Below are 14,441 nucleotides of genomic sequence, written 5' to 3' on the forward strand. Positions count from 1 at the left end.
TTTTGTCAAAGTATCAATCAAATCTAATCATAAATAAAGAAGTTATGGCAATTTTAGAAAATTTAATAATTTGACCTTGAGAGTAAGGTCATTCAAAGGTCAAGGTAAAATTCAACTTGCCAGGTACAGTAACCACATGATATCATGAAAGTATTTGAAGTTTGAAAGCAATAGCCTTGATACTTTAGAAGTAAAGTGGATCGAAACACAAAATTTTACCATATATTCAAAGTTACTAAGTCAAAAAAGGCCATAATTCCGTAAAAATGACAACCAGAGTTATGCAACTTGTCCTTTTACTGTACCCTTATGATAGTTTGCGAGTGATCCAAGTATAAAAGCAATATCTATGATACTTTAGGGGAAAAGTGGACCAAAACACAAAACTTAACCAAATTTTCAATTTTCTAAGTATAAAGGGCCCATAATTCCGTCCAAATGCCAGACAGAGTTACATAACTTTTCCTGCACAGTCCCCTTATGATAGTTAATAAGTGTTGCAAGTATGAAAGCAATAGCTTTGATAATGTAGGAATAAAGTGGACCTAAACACAAAACTTAACCAAATTTTCAATTTTCTAAGTATAAAAATGGCACATAATTCTGTCAAAATGCCAATCAGAGTTACATTACTTTGCCTGCACAGTCCCCTTATGATATTTAGTAAGTGTTGCAAGTATAAAAGCAATAGCTTTGATACTTAAGGAATAAAATGGACCTAAACACAAAACTTAATCAAAATTTTCAATTTTCTAAGTATAAAAAGGGCACATAATTCTGTCAAAATGCACGCCAGAGTTATCTAACTTTGCCTGCCCAGTTCCCTCATGATAGTAAGTAAGTGTACCAAGTTTGAATGCAATAGCATTGATACTTTCTGAGAAAAGTGGACCTAAACGCAAAACTTAACCAAACTTTTCAATTTTCTAAGTATAAAAAGGGCACAAAATTCTGTCAAAATGCAAGCCAGAGTTATCTTACTTTGCCTGCCCAGTCCTCTCATGATAGTTAGTAAGTGTACCAAGTTTGAATGCAATAGCATTGATACTTTCTGAGAAAAGTGGACCTGAACGCAAAACTTAACCGGACGCCGACGCCAACGCCAACGCCGACGCAGACGCAGACGCCGACGCCGACGCCAAGGTGATGACAATAGCTCATTTTTTTTTCAAAAAATAGATGAGCTAAAAAATGAAGACTTTATCGCTGATTCCTACAAATTTATTGCATCTCAAAACATTCACTGATGTTAACGCCCACTAACCGGATACTAGGTAGATATGAACGTAGAGGTATGATAAACAACAATAATTATACACCAAGCACAGTTTATAAGAGGTACAACTATGCCACTGTTGCGTCTAAAATACTTAATAAAGTGCAAAATTACGTTAAACGAGTTTAATCTGCAATTATTCGATAGGAATAGAATATTGAATAAGATTTATCTGTTACTCCCTCTAAACTCTGTAATTTACAAACTTTTAATTCACCGCAGATGCTTTTTGACTTCAATTTTCCTTTCTTCTTAACGCTGTCGATGCACGTATCTGCTAAAGCTCTTATTTTCCGTCTTTCATCGAATTCCTTGGGCCAAACTCGATCCTAGACAATACGTTTACAAATCATATAAACATGAGTATTCAGCATATTTAAGGACGTATTCGGCAGTTTATATGACTTATGTTATACAAATCTAATGGAAATGTTTTGCTTATCTTGTTGTAGACAAATATGAAATTAACGAGTTTGTTAATCGTTTAGCGAAAGTAAAAAAGCACATAGAGTATCGTCACATTTATATTCCCACAGGAGAACGTCACGATATGCAATAAGAGACATTTCAACCTTACTGTAGTAAATTTACTTAATATTTTTCATTTATCACGTTAATTTTTTTGTTGATGTTGCTTATTATCGATATTTACATGCATACAGGCATCCACGAGTACCAATCGAAAAGTTGGTCTAACACCGAAACACTGTCACTAATGGCGTTTAAAGCTGATGCTCATATCTAATTGTCTCTAACACCGAAACACTGTCACTAATGGCGTTTAAAGCTGATGCTCATATCTAATTGTCTCTAACACCGAAACACTGTCACTAATGGCGTTTAAAGCTGATGCTCATATCTAATTGTCTCTAACACCGAAACACTGTCACTAATGGCGTTTAAAGCTGATGCTCATATCTAATTGTCTCTAACACCGAAACACTGTCACTAATGGCGTTTAAAGCTGATGCTCATATCTAATGATCGTATTAGGCTCAAATATTAAGATTGGTTCGCACTGCTCGTGAAGTTTGTGTATAAAGATTAAGACATACATTTATCTTGTCTTCATGGGATTATATGTATATTGATCATAAGAACTTTGCTCGGAGAATTATATTGAAAACAAACTGTGAAAAATATACATTTTCATAGCTATTTCCGCATGTTTTAAACGAACAACAAAATAACAAATTCATTGATAACAATCCACAGTTTTAAAAATTATGTACCTGTATATTATTCTCAACTCTTCTACTGTCCCATTTGCGCAGTTGTATGGCGTCGTCCTTCTCATATTCCGTTGGATCAACACCTGTCAGTAATTCTCTGATAACTGTATATAAAACATAATGTCAGCAAAACATATGTGTACCCAGGGATAAATATTATCCATATTTATCAATTGAATTATATTAACACATTTTTAAAGCAATTGCTTATTACTAACATATTTCAAAACCAATGATTAATCGAATTATATAAAGAACCACATAATGATTAAGTATTTTTTTTTAAATCAAAAAACTAATCATAAGATATAACTTCTGAACACTTTATTTGTTTCACATTTGTGAACATGTCAATGCAGTTCTTAACATTTGTTTGTAAGGTAGACACATGAGCTTACGAAATTTGTTTGCATATGATTCATGTAGACAAAGTGTCATTCATTTTAGTTCATGAAGAAAGAGATGAGGCTGTTTGTTGTTGTTTGTTCGTTTAAATGTCGAATATTTAATAAGTTTGAGGTAACGCTTTTGATAATATAATTGTAAGGATTAAAACAACACAATTAATAATCTACATAATCAGAAATAATAATAATATGCTAAATATACAATTTACGGAAAAAAGTATAGTTTTGTAATATCAATATTTAATCAAATGTCAAGCTGTGATGTTTCAAAACAATTTTAAAACTTAGATAACTTTAATATGTCATGTGCATGCTTATGCAATCATCACGTTTTCTGTTATCAGTAAATTTCAGTTTAATTTTTCCAAGACAAACATAACTTCATTTTGAATGAAATTTGGTATACTTTACAAAAATGCTTTTAATTTATTGGTAGATATCAATATTGATTTAAAACCATTAAACTCATTTATTCACAATTAGTCTATACATGCTGAAATATAGCATCTTACCTATTCCAAAATTATGATAATCGTGTTCTGGTGTAAGTCTTTTATGTTGAATTGTTGGAAAATACCCCTCCGTACCGTATAAAGTCTGAAATTCTACTCCTTCCTTCACCTCTCTTGCAAGACCAAAATCAATCAGCCGTGCGTTCAGTTCCGAGTCTATTACAACGTTCTTGGATTTGATGTCCATATGCAGGATGGTACCTCTGTTAAAACAATTATAGCGCTGTAAGATGGCATATCATCCCAATATTTAAGTTGTCGTCAAATGTACTCTTTAGTACAATTATATAAAATATATACATAAACATTCGAAACTAATAACAACAAGTTATTAAATGGGTCTTTTTTTAATACTGCACGTTATTTTAGTATAAAGATTCTCTTTGCAATCAATCAAGTTTTGAGAATAAAATGCGATATTGCATTGTACAATGGTATTCGATCCATAAAGAAATGTTATTTCGTACTCACGCTGCAAAACACAAAGCGTAGGTGATACGAATATGTACCATGCTTAATTTTGTCTGATAAAAATAATAACTAAGTTTAATGAGACTTTCATAATTTGAAACTGTCGAATAGTATTTTTAGCCAAATACGTTGCAAGATGCACCTTATTCAATACAACGTTCAATACAATTGAAAACGAATAACATATCCTTGTAGAACAGGGTTTACCACGACAGTCTTTCCGTCTTCACGTCTCTCTGTATGTATATCAAATCTGTGTGCCGACATTCTCGCACACTTAACGCGCAATATTCTTATAAAATGATGCTGTTCATGTGCAAATTCTTTTATCCTTCATGATAAATTAATGTATGTTACTTCGAAATGTCAACAAAATGAGCATGACAACTTGCTAGATATGATAATATGTTGGGTGCTATTTTTTCCCTACTGTGGTAAGTTCTAGTTACGATTGCACAATTACACCTTGAGTCACCCTGAATTTCATTTGTTTGACATGTATATGTAGCACATATTACTGTTCAATTTGAAATGCGTTTCTATGTGGTAAATAATTCCTGACAAGTAAGCGCTCACTAAAAGCTGTTTAAAAACCATACTGATTTGCATACAAAGTTGCAATGCGGTGACCTTCAATTTATTCATCAATTTGTAATTTTGTGCGTTGTGGTGTTTTTTTAGAGTAATTTAGTTAAGTTTTTTTTTGTTTAGCAGTTGGTAAACTTCCCAAACCATTAAATCGTCATGATCGTAAGATTTCCCTCATTCCTCAAGCAGATAAAACTGGAGTTGAGCATTTTTATATTTGACGAACATTAGCCGCACATTTTCTTGAATTTTGAGCGTAAGCACAAACGTTTTCCGTTCGGAATTACGTGGATTAGATGTCTAAATTGAACAACAAAAAAACACACATTGTATAAGTCACCAGCAAGGTCGAGGACAGAAAAATGCAGAAGTTTGGTGAAGATTCAATCAAAATTGTATGGGTAAAATTCGAAAAAGTCGAATTTCGCATTTAGTTATTTTTTGTATAAACAAACAGCAATAAATATGTGCATGGTGCGCGTCGGATGGTAATCAAACTTAGTCTCCATTTTATGTCAGATATTTCAAGGAAGGTTGATGATTATTCGATAAAATTCGTTAACAAATAAATGTTAAATGAATGCTTGCTTCATACCGCCCGACCAAAATCAAATACATACGTGGTAGAACATCAAATAAGCTAACACAAGGTGTATATCATAAATGATCAGTATTTTCCTAAGCCTCAATGTCCCTATGTGTATTATTATGGTGTGTTATGGTCGTGTTGTTTGATCGGCATAACAGGATGGGTAAAAATATACTTGTTCTTAGGTTGTTTGCACAAAAATGTAAAACAAATATAACGTGATTTTATAGTTGCATCAGGTTGCAAGCAATAAACTTCATTACACGCAACGTTAGTTTCAAACATTGAACATTAATTATTAGTTTTTCCCCCATGTCGTAGATATCCACAAACATCCTACTCATACAATAATTAAAGACGCGGTATAAGTTACACGGCTGCTTAATCAGAGGGGGTAATCACGTGACAAACAAGATGGCGACGTCCATGCCGAGGCAGGTATTTTTCGTCGTTTTATACCCTATATTACTTGTATTATTATTTTTTTATTCCGCTCACTTTCCAGCCATAATAGGAAGAAAGTTAATGGCATTTATTTCATAACAATATTCGCTCTATATCTCGACTTAACTCGGTGCAAAATTGCTTAGCGGGATGACCTTATTAGGGCTCCACTACGAAAATTTTCGGGGAGTAAAGTCGAGATATAAAGCGAATTAAAATACGAAATAAACGCTTATCACCGTTTTACTGAAATGGCTGGAAAGTGAGCGTCATTTAAAAAATAAACAGAAGTAATAAAGGGTATAAAACGGCGAAAAAATAACCGTCTCGATATGGACGTCGCCATCTTGACTATCACGTGATTACTCCCTCTGTTAATGACACCGTACAATTTGATACATGGTCAGTATAATAATATTTTGTGAGAACGTAGCTCGAGCTCAATATAAAATTATCTCGCTGTATCAAGAGGAGCGGGATCTGTAAAAAGCCGTTTAAAAAAAGTATTCTACTAAGTAGCATTCTTTCTCCTGCATCAACATAACAATGCGAGAATGATACCCCTACTGTATTTAATAAGGTTATCTTGTTTACTTCAGTGACATAATTTAACTTTACTGACCTAATATAAACAAGACATGTGTTTGTCAGAAAGACAATGTCCGTTATTTCGCCGCTTTGAAATAAAATTTCAAGATATCATTTGGCAGGTTTAGAAATTATCTCCCTTTTAAAGCTTATTACTTCCCTTTGATTGTATTTTTTACTTTTGACCTTGAAGGATGACCTTGACATTAATCTTTCACCACTCAAAATGTGCAGCATCATGAGATACACATGCATGCCAAATATCAAGTTGCTATCTTCAATATTGCAAAAGTTATTGCAAAACATTACTGTAAGATTAAAGTTTTGGGACATAATGACAGACAGACAGACAGACAGACAGACAGACAGACAGACAGACAGACAGACAGACAGACAGACAGACAGACAGACACACAGACACACAGACACACAGACAGACAGACAGGCAAAAAACAAAATGCCTCCGATCATTTGATCCGGGGGCATAAAAAGCTACTGACATAATACGTAAAACTACAGCATGTGACCTGGTTCAGCCAAAGAAAAACAAATGATCTGTGTGAGTTCAGATAATTTCTTTTAAACGATACATAATTCCTCTTAACACAACCATACTTTTCAAATTACAAAGTAAAGGAAAAAACGTACCGGAATGAATTCCCAGTGTGAAGATAGTCAATAGCGCAAGCAATCTGGTACATTATTTTCAATCTGTGCTTCCAATTAAGTACAGGTATGTACTCCGCAGGTGGGGGGCTTTCTACTAACAATTTTCTGTCAGATTGGATCGCTGCATACAAATCACCTTTCTCAAGATATGGTGCTATGAAGTAGTATTTCCTTTAAAAGGAACATAATTGATAAACAAACTACTCAATAAGTAATACAATGCATTTCAAGCGGATAAGAAACATATACATGTTTTCTACTCCAAAGTATAATGTTATATGTAAAACTGATGTGTATTTACCCTTTCTTGCGATCATCATGGTATGCAATGAGTGGCACGATAGCGAAGTGCATAACACGTGACGCCAGCTTCTCCTTAAAGTTAATATATTTGTATGAGCTCATCTGCATACAAAGTGCTCTCATATATACAGCGACTTCTATCTGTCGTAGGTCGGCTCTCGCCCAAATCAATAGAAACAATTGAACAAAATGTGTATGTCAATGATTATTCTCGGTTAAAAAATATGGGCATCAAGAGCGGGAAAGTATGCCTTATATGGTTACACTTAAACCTTTATTAAATATCTCAGAATTTAAAAAAGTTATTATCATTTTAAAAATAAAAGTGCATAGTTAAATAGAAAAGACACAATTTTCTGTCACAAGTTGCTTAATTTAAAAATTTGAATTTACCGAACAAACTGTTTTTGTGTCTCTACATATAAATCAACTGAACATAGTTTAATTAATAGAAACAAGTGGCAAACATTATATTTGGCTTTGTAGGGAATTGTGGGAAATGATATACATGTAAATAAATTGTTAAAACCTTAATAATTTTTGAAATATTTTTATATAACACGATTGTCATTATAATAATTGTGAAATAAATATGTCCTTCCAATATCATTATATATATGTGTGAGTGTCAATCGCCGTTTGTTTGGCTTTGGTATGTGACAAGCTTTTTAAAATGTCGGTCTGTATATTCAATCGCCTTTCTGGAGACGTGATAGTGGAACATCTTGTTGTTTCATTGATGAACTTTTCATTGAATGTTTTAAAATCATTGTGTCCGTCATTTTGTTTTATTCGTTTTCATAGTGAGTATTTAACAATAATAAATTCAACTTAGTATATATAATAAAGCTATGTACTTTGGCTATTTGAACCATTATAAAGGCGTCTTCTTCGATTACATTATTTTGCTCTGAAAATATATTTGACTGATGCTATGTATTTAACTCAATTGTTTCAAAGTAAAGATGTACTGTTTAACATCGTTAATTGGAGTTGAAATTATTTTGTTTTGGTTTTAAAAGTTCAATAGAAACTAAAATGGAATGCAGTGAATCTTACTGTTGTTTATTTAAAGGGGCCTTTTCACTGTTTGGTAAAGTGACAAAATTAAGCACAACATTGTTTCAGATTAGCAAATGTTCGTTGCAGTTATGTTATTTGTGAGGATACCGAAATACTGAACATCTACCATGCTCTAAAATTACCATTATATGCATCTTTTGACAATTTAAAAACCTGAACATTATACAGCGTTGCAACCACAGGTGGTTATCGTGTGGCAATGGTATTAATTAGTGAACACATCATTTTGGCTATGATATTAATTAGTGAAAACATCATTTGAATGATAAATAATCATATTATAACGAAAAATCAACTTTTCTATTATTTCTTAAAAGTTAGCCCTGTATTTGTAAAAACATACTGCAAGACATGTACATTTCCAGAAAGGAAATTCATTTCTGCGTTGAATAAGACCAAGATCGTGAAAATCATTGCAAAATTGATAAAGTATTGGCTGTTCAAAGCGATGCACCTTGTTTTAGGGTGATTTCGAGTTGAATAACTTGTTATATATAGATTTGATAATGATTTTTTTTTCAGAAAAGTTGATTTTTCGTTATAATATGATTATTTATCATTCGAAATGATGTTTTTACTAATTAATATCATAGCCACACGCTAACCACCTAAAGGTTGCAACGCGAAACGATTGAATAATTTGGAGAATTGTGTTATTATCGTTATATTTTGTGACATTACGATGATTGCTTCTATAAAGTAAAACATACATCACTCAATGTTTGAGTATGGATGGCCGAGTGGTCTAAGCGTTAGACTTTTACTCCAAGCGTCAGTGGTTCGAGCCCAGCTGATGGTTACTTTTTTTCCTTTTCCAAACATATTTTTTTTACTGGAGCATTTTTAGATCCAATGTTTAAATTGATCAATATAAAGCATTAACTGTCAAACTTAAATACATGCAAAAATCTGTGAAAAGGTCCCTTTACATAGTGCGCGATGCAGGTTATGCTCAATAACAATTTAATGATACAATATTTATTACGTTTGTTTTTGTTTCTGAATTTTCTGCCAGTGACGATAATTTCTCTTCTGCTAGTGCGGTAGATTTTTACATTTCTTTATTTGAACAAAGACTTTGAACAAATTATGAATCACACATTGCAAAATATGTATATATATATATATATATATATATATATATATATATATATATATATATATATATATATATATATATATATATATATATTTCAATATTGTTTTCCACAATGCTTAGTGTAATGATATTTGGGCGCATCGTATGATCATAAGCACACATAGACGCCAACCTGTTTTCCCAATTTAACCAGTAAAGATCGTATTCAATTGAAGTGATGACTAAGTTAATTTTGCTTTAATATGAGAAAATATTCATGACTTACATTTGTTACAGAGGCAAGAATGTGAACCTTGTCCTTGCGACGTGACCCCGGTGAATCATCAACACTAAGTTCTTTGAGAACTATTCTATGCCGAAAACCATCCACTTCTAAGCGAGCTGAAATCATGTCATGACACAAGAAGTTAAGAAACATTTCTTAAACCAATATCTGTTCGACGAGTCTGCGATTCGGAAGCGTTTTTAGAGCATGCAACAGGCGAGAAAATATAACTTTTATAATACAAATCACAGTTTAAATTCTATATGAAAGAATTTGCCTATATCTCCTACAAAACAGATGAGAACAGTTATAATCATTGAAATATCAAAAGAGTACAAATCACCGCAAATCATCAATACCATATGTCTGGTTGCAGCTATTACACAAACCTTTTTATAAGTCCGTATTATCAATAAATTTTTAACCGAGTCTATAATAATAAAAGTGTTTATACATAAATAAGAAAACAAGAGATGTACATCAATTTTGCCCCAACTATATAAACAAGTAAACTAGAGCGATCTACGTGGCCTCATAGTCGATTAAATCAGAATTACAGTTGCAATAATTGAATTGTTAGGAGGACCTAATAAAATAGCTGCACTGCACATTTCATATGGATACATTTCTTTTTAGACGTCAAAATATGTTTAGATTCGATTAAATACGAAGTGTATTAAAAACATTGTCGAACGTTATACTGGAGATGATGACAATCATCATCGTCATCTTTCTCTTTAACGGGGTTTGGCCGTCGTGAAAACTCCCTCTATTGTGCTCTGAGGCACAATCTTTCACATTGAGTCGTGCTTGATGACGTGTCAAAATCAAGCTAGCTTTGGTCGTTTGACGGTTGCAATAGGAGGAAGGGGGGTGTGGGCCAACAAGTGCTGCTGTTCCAGACGTTGACCTTGTGCTTCATGTAGGAGATGCGGAAAAGTATGCGGAGACACTAGTAATCGATGGTCGGTATCTTGCATTTAATGTGGAGCGTCCAGGGATCGCAGCCGTATAGTAGGATGGAGACAAAACAAGACTTGTAAGCCTATACTTGATGGGGAGCTGATGAAACCGCGCGTCAACAACCATCTCAGTCTGACAATCGCTTCGGTCTCAAGGGCAATTCTTATCTGGACCTCAGTGGCACTGGTTCCATTCTTTGACAGGGTCGCTCCTAATTACTTTAAGCTGGTCAACCCTTATGGCTTCTCCCCGTTCATGTCCGATGTCTTCACTGGTGTCGTTCATACTGTTTATCATGTTCTTTTATTTCGCCGTGCTGACCCGTATGATCCTGCTCTTTCAGAGAACATGTTGGTGAGATCATGGACTTCGCTGCTGATGCCACTCATCATTGAGAAGTACTGCGCTGTTGGTGTTTCCGTTTAGTTCTTCGATGACACCAGCATGTTGTCAATCCTTAACATTTTTACAACCTGCCCTATGCCATCATGCCTAAAACGGTCGTTATATTTCGTAAAGTTGATGAAGTTGTGTTTCTGAAAGATCGCTCTTTAGTTAAAATGTGTTCCTCTGTCCAGCTCTGAATCCAGCCTGCTCTACCAGGAGTTCCGCGACCTTACTTTTAAATCGGATTAGGATGATGGGTCGTATGCTTCTGCTTTGATGGCTGAAAAGGCTGTAATTCGTTATTGCGGTAATTCTGACATAGCTTTCTCCAAGTCAAATCTGATGCGCGGGTTCTTGGTGATGCGCTTACTTTCTTTACATTACGCTTGATCGTGGTGAGCACTAAGGGATGGTCACGGCCGATGTATACACCAGAAAAAGTTATTGTGTTTGTTTGTTGACGATGGACCTTACCCGTGGCGGAGCAAATATGAAGTCGATATAATGTTTAATTTGTACTCGGCTAGCCCGGCGATGTAACAGTGGTAGCGCTTCAGTTCATGCGTCAGTTCATGGATCTTGGAGTGTTCTTACGTTGAATCTTCCTACTGTTGTTCTCTATGTTGACAACTTTATCGATGTCTATATTCCAGTTGATAACGTATTGCATCTCCCTGGAGACTTGCAAAGAAGAGCTCGGTCGATGCTATATCGGACCCCGACCGATCTGGCTTTGTATTCTTGATTCTTGTCCTCATCATGTCCTTTCAGTGAGCTGGGGTTAATTCTGGCGGCGCCCGTCTCCTCTCCAATAACTTGCAGCTGGTCGTATGAAACGTGCAAGCCCCTTAATTCTACGCGCCAGCAGAAGCGGTTACAAGGGTGTGTTTAGGTTGCCAAGCTACAAAGGAACAAATCTCTACACTGAACATCCCATACATCCCCCATAGCGTGATGTCACTCAGCAAATGTACTTTTTCTAAACTATTTGAAATTTATATGAACAACTCACATGTATAAACAGTTCCATATCTCCCTTTTACGATAGAGCCTGGGTCACTCAAGCAGTCTTTTACATGCTCAATATATGCTGAGCTTAGCTTGAAAAGCCTGCCATCATGAATATGGTGTTCTATCTTTTTAATTTCGTTTTTAACTTCCGTATGAGTGCATGTCGTTTTCGGTCTCAGTTCTAAAATGAACAAGATGCATGTAAATACATAAAAGTAACAAACAACGCATTCGTAAACAATCCATTAACGCTAATTTTCTTTAGAATTATGCGTAATACCATAATGTTCTGATTAAAGGTTTGCAGTTTAACTTTTCAAATACTATTTGCAAGCAAATTACATAGGCTTTAATAGCATCGTTATGCAGATAGTTCCATAACCATGGAACTATTTTATTCAAAGACAGTATGCAATAGCATCTAAACAAATATAGACTAAATGCCTTTTGAACAAAAAACCTCTCAATAAACTAAATGTTTTCTACGTTCTCACAAGATGGTAAATTGTTTATTCGCAGCATTTTATAAAGCTTGTTCTGTAAAAGATATAACTATATAATATTTTAACATGATCAAGTTCTCTTTGTTTCGGGCCCCGTTTAACAGCTTCATTGCCCCAGCATCTGCTATTTTGAGTGGTTCCCTCTGATCGTACATACAAACGTTGTCTATATCTACGTAACAAAACTGAATGATTCGTTAAAATGGATTTTATTGAAAGAGTATTAATAAATATAGCTTTTAAAGTTATTCGTAATCAATGCATCTTCCTGCAATATTTGATTTAAAACAATGTTTATAATGAAGTATATTGTTTTATCCCATTTTCACCGCGACATTGACGGTAACACCTTATGGAATATACTAGCCTGTCTCCAAAGCTGTGGGATATATCTGTCGCGTGCACGGACTACGTTTTAAATTATTCAACCAATGAATGATTTTTCGAAAGAAATCTCTAGAGTCGAGAAAACTTTGACTTTAAAATTATAAATACAACCTACAACCTTTAGATCTAGTCGCCATCCGTTAAATGAATCAGCTGATTGATTGCGTAATAAAATGACATACTTATTGCGTCATTTGTGTGATGTCATCTTTAGGTGTACACGAAACAAGTATGCGATGTCTGGAATAAAACATTGAAGACATTTTTTTCGTGCTTCTGTATCGATTCGTGGATGTAATTATGAAAAAAGAGCATATTCTATGGACTACTTATTTCGGATGGAACCGGTGAGACGAAGGATTTTGATCTACATGTAGATCTTGCTTATTCGTGTTATTGATTTTCAGAATAAGCGTTCCTATTTTGATGAGAACTTGTGTGTGTAGAGCATACTGATGGGTGTGTATTTTTTGTTCAGTAGTCTTTTCGTACTGTTTTGCTTTTGGAAGTAAGTAAACCTCAGGGTAATTTTGATGAATAAACGTTGTCTTTGTGATTTTATCAAAGAAAGTCTATTCAGTAAGAATAACCGGTTTGCAACAAGTGTTTCAAAGCTTAATATAATTTTTATGGATTATCTTGTGTTTGGGTGGCAAACTGAAGGATGTGAAGGCTAGATCAAGACGCCATCAAAATCTGCAACGTCCATGAACAAATAAGGCGAGTAGTTTTTTTGATAATTTATGTTTAGAACGACTCTGTGTTTAAATCTACATGTACATGTATGTTGGTATCGACAACATTTTGTCAGGAGCAATCGCCGCCATCTTTGATTTTGATCATTTTCTTTCGAAAATAAAATGAATAAAATCCTCCTTTCGCGGTCGTAATGTATTAAAATGTGCATGCTGCGTAAAATTGAATCGAGGCATATGGTGATGTTTTTTCTCGTTGTACAGTTTTTGTGTGATTTTTTTAAAGACTGTTTTGCGTACCAGAACAAATACATTGTATATCACTACGCATGGTTGCATTCGTAAGATTGTACGCACTTTGAAGAATGAATTAAAATTATTGTTAAGGTTATTAGATCTATTTATTTTAAATGTCAAAAGGGATAAATAGAATACTAGGTTAGTGTTGAATACAGAGAAGTTTATGTTGCTCGGCTCAAACACCGAAAGCGCTCGCCAAGGCTCGTGCTCCCGGCGTTCTAAGCCTCGCAACATAAACTTCTCTGTATTTAACGCTAACCTAGTATTCTCTATTTCCATGATAAGGTCGTGCTCATTACTATTTGAAACAAATATTTTTCATGATCACAAATAAATTATTTGAGCCAAAGATACGCCTTCTCGCCTTCTTTACTGATTCTCCTTATAAGGGCATGACAGTTTGCTTCTTCGGTGGATAGAGCCTGAGATAACAACACCAACGTATTTTAAACTAATTCTGATAAATACAAACTATTATTACATAAAATATCAAGTATCAAATGTAGAGTGTCCCAAATGAGAAATGAAACATCATTTCACCAGAATAGGCACGCGAAAGAATATTCAAAATGGGTTTGTGAAATTAAGTACCAAGCTATTACAAATACTATACAAATCCCAAGACGAGTGTACATTACGCGAATTTTCCCAATGAGGGTTTGTTTTGGC

At 34.2% G+C, this 14,441-nt stretch overlaps 1 protein-coding gene and 1 long non-coding RNA gene across 4 annotated transcripts in view; both read right to left on the bottom strand.

Annotated features, from left to right (window-relative positions):
- Positions 1-14,441, bottom strand: part of LOC127837564 (uncharacterized) — a 147,055-nt gene that overhangs the window by 110,593 nt on the left and 22,021 nt on the right. The window lies entirely within an intron of this gene.
- On the bottom strand, positions 1,576-3,511 carry LOC127837614 (uncharacterized). Its single transcript, XR_008029369.1, has 3 exons — positions 3,428-3,511; positions 2,509-2,612; positions 1,576-1,605 (listed from the first exon to the last, which is right to left on the bottom strand). It is a non-coding gene; the product is annotated as an uncharacterized LOC127837614 (long non-coding RNA).

Source organism: Dreissena polymorpha, chromosome 7, assembly GCF_020536995.1.
Source record: "Dreissena polymorpha isolate Duluth1 chromosome 7, UMN_Dpol_1.0, whole genome shotgun sequence".
Lineage (NCBI taxonomy): Eukaryota > Metazoa > Mollusca > Bivalvia > Myida > Dreissenidae > Dreissena > Dreissena polymorpha.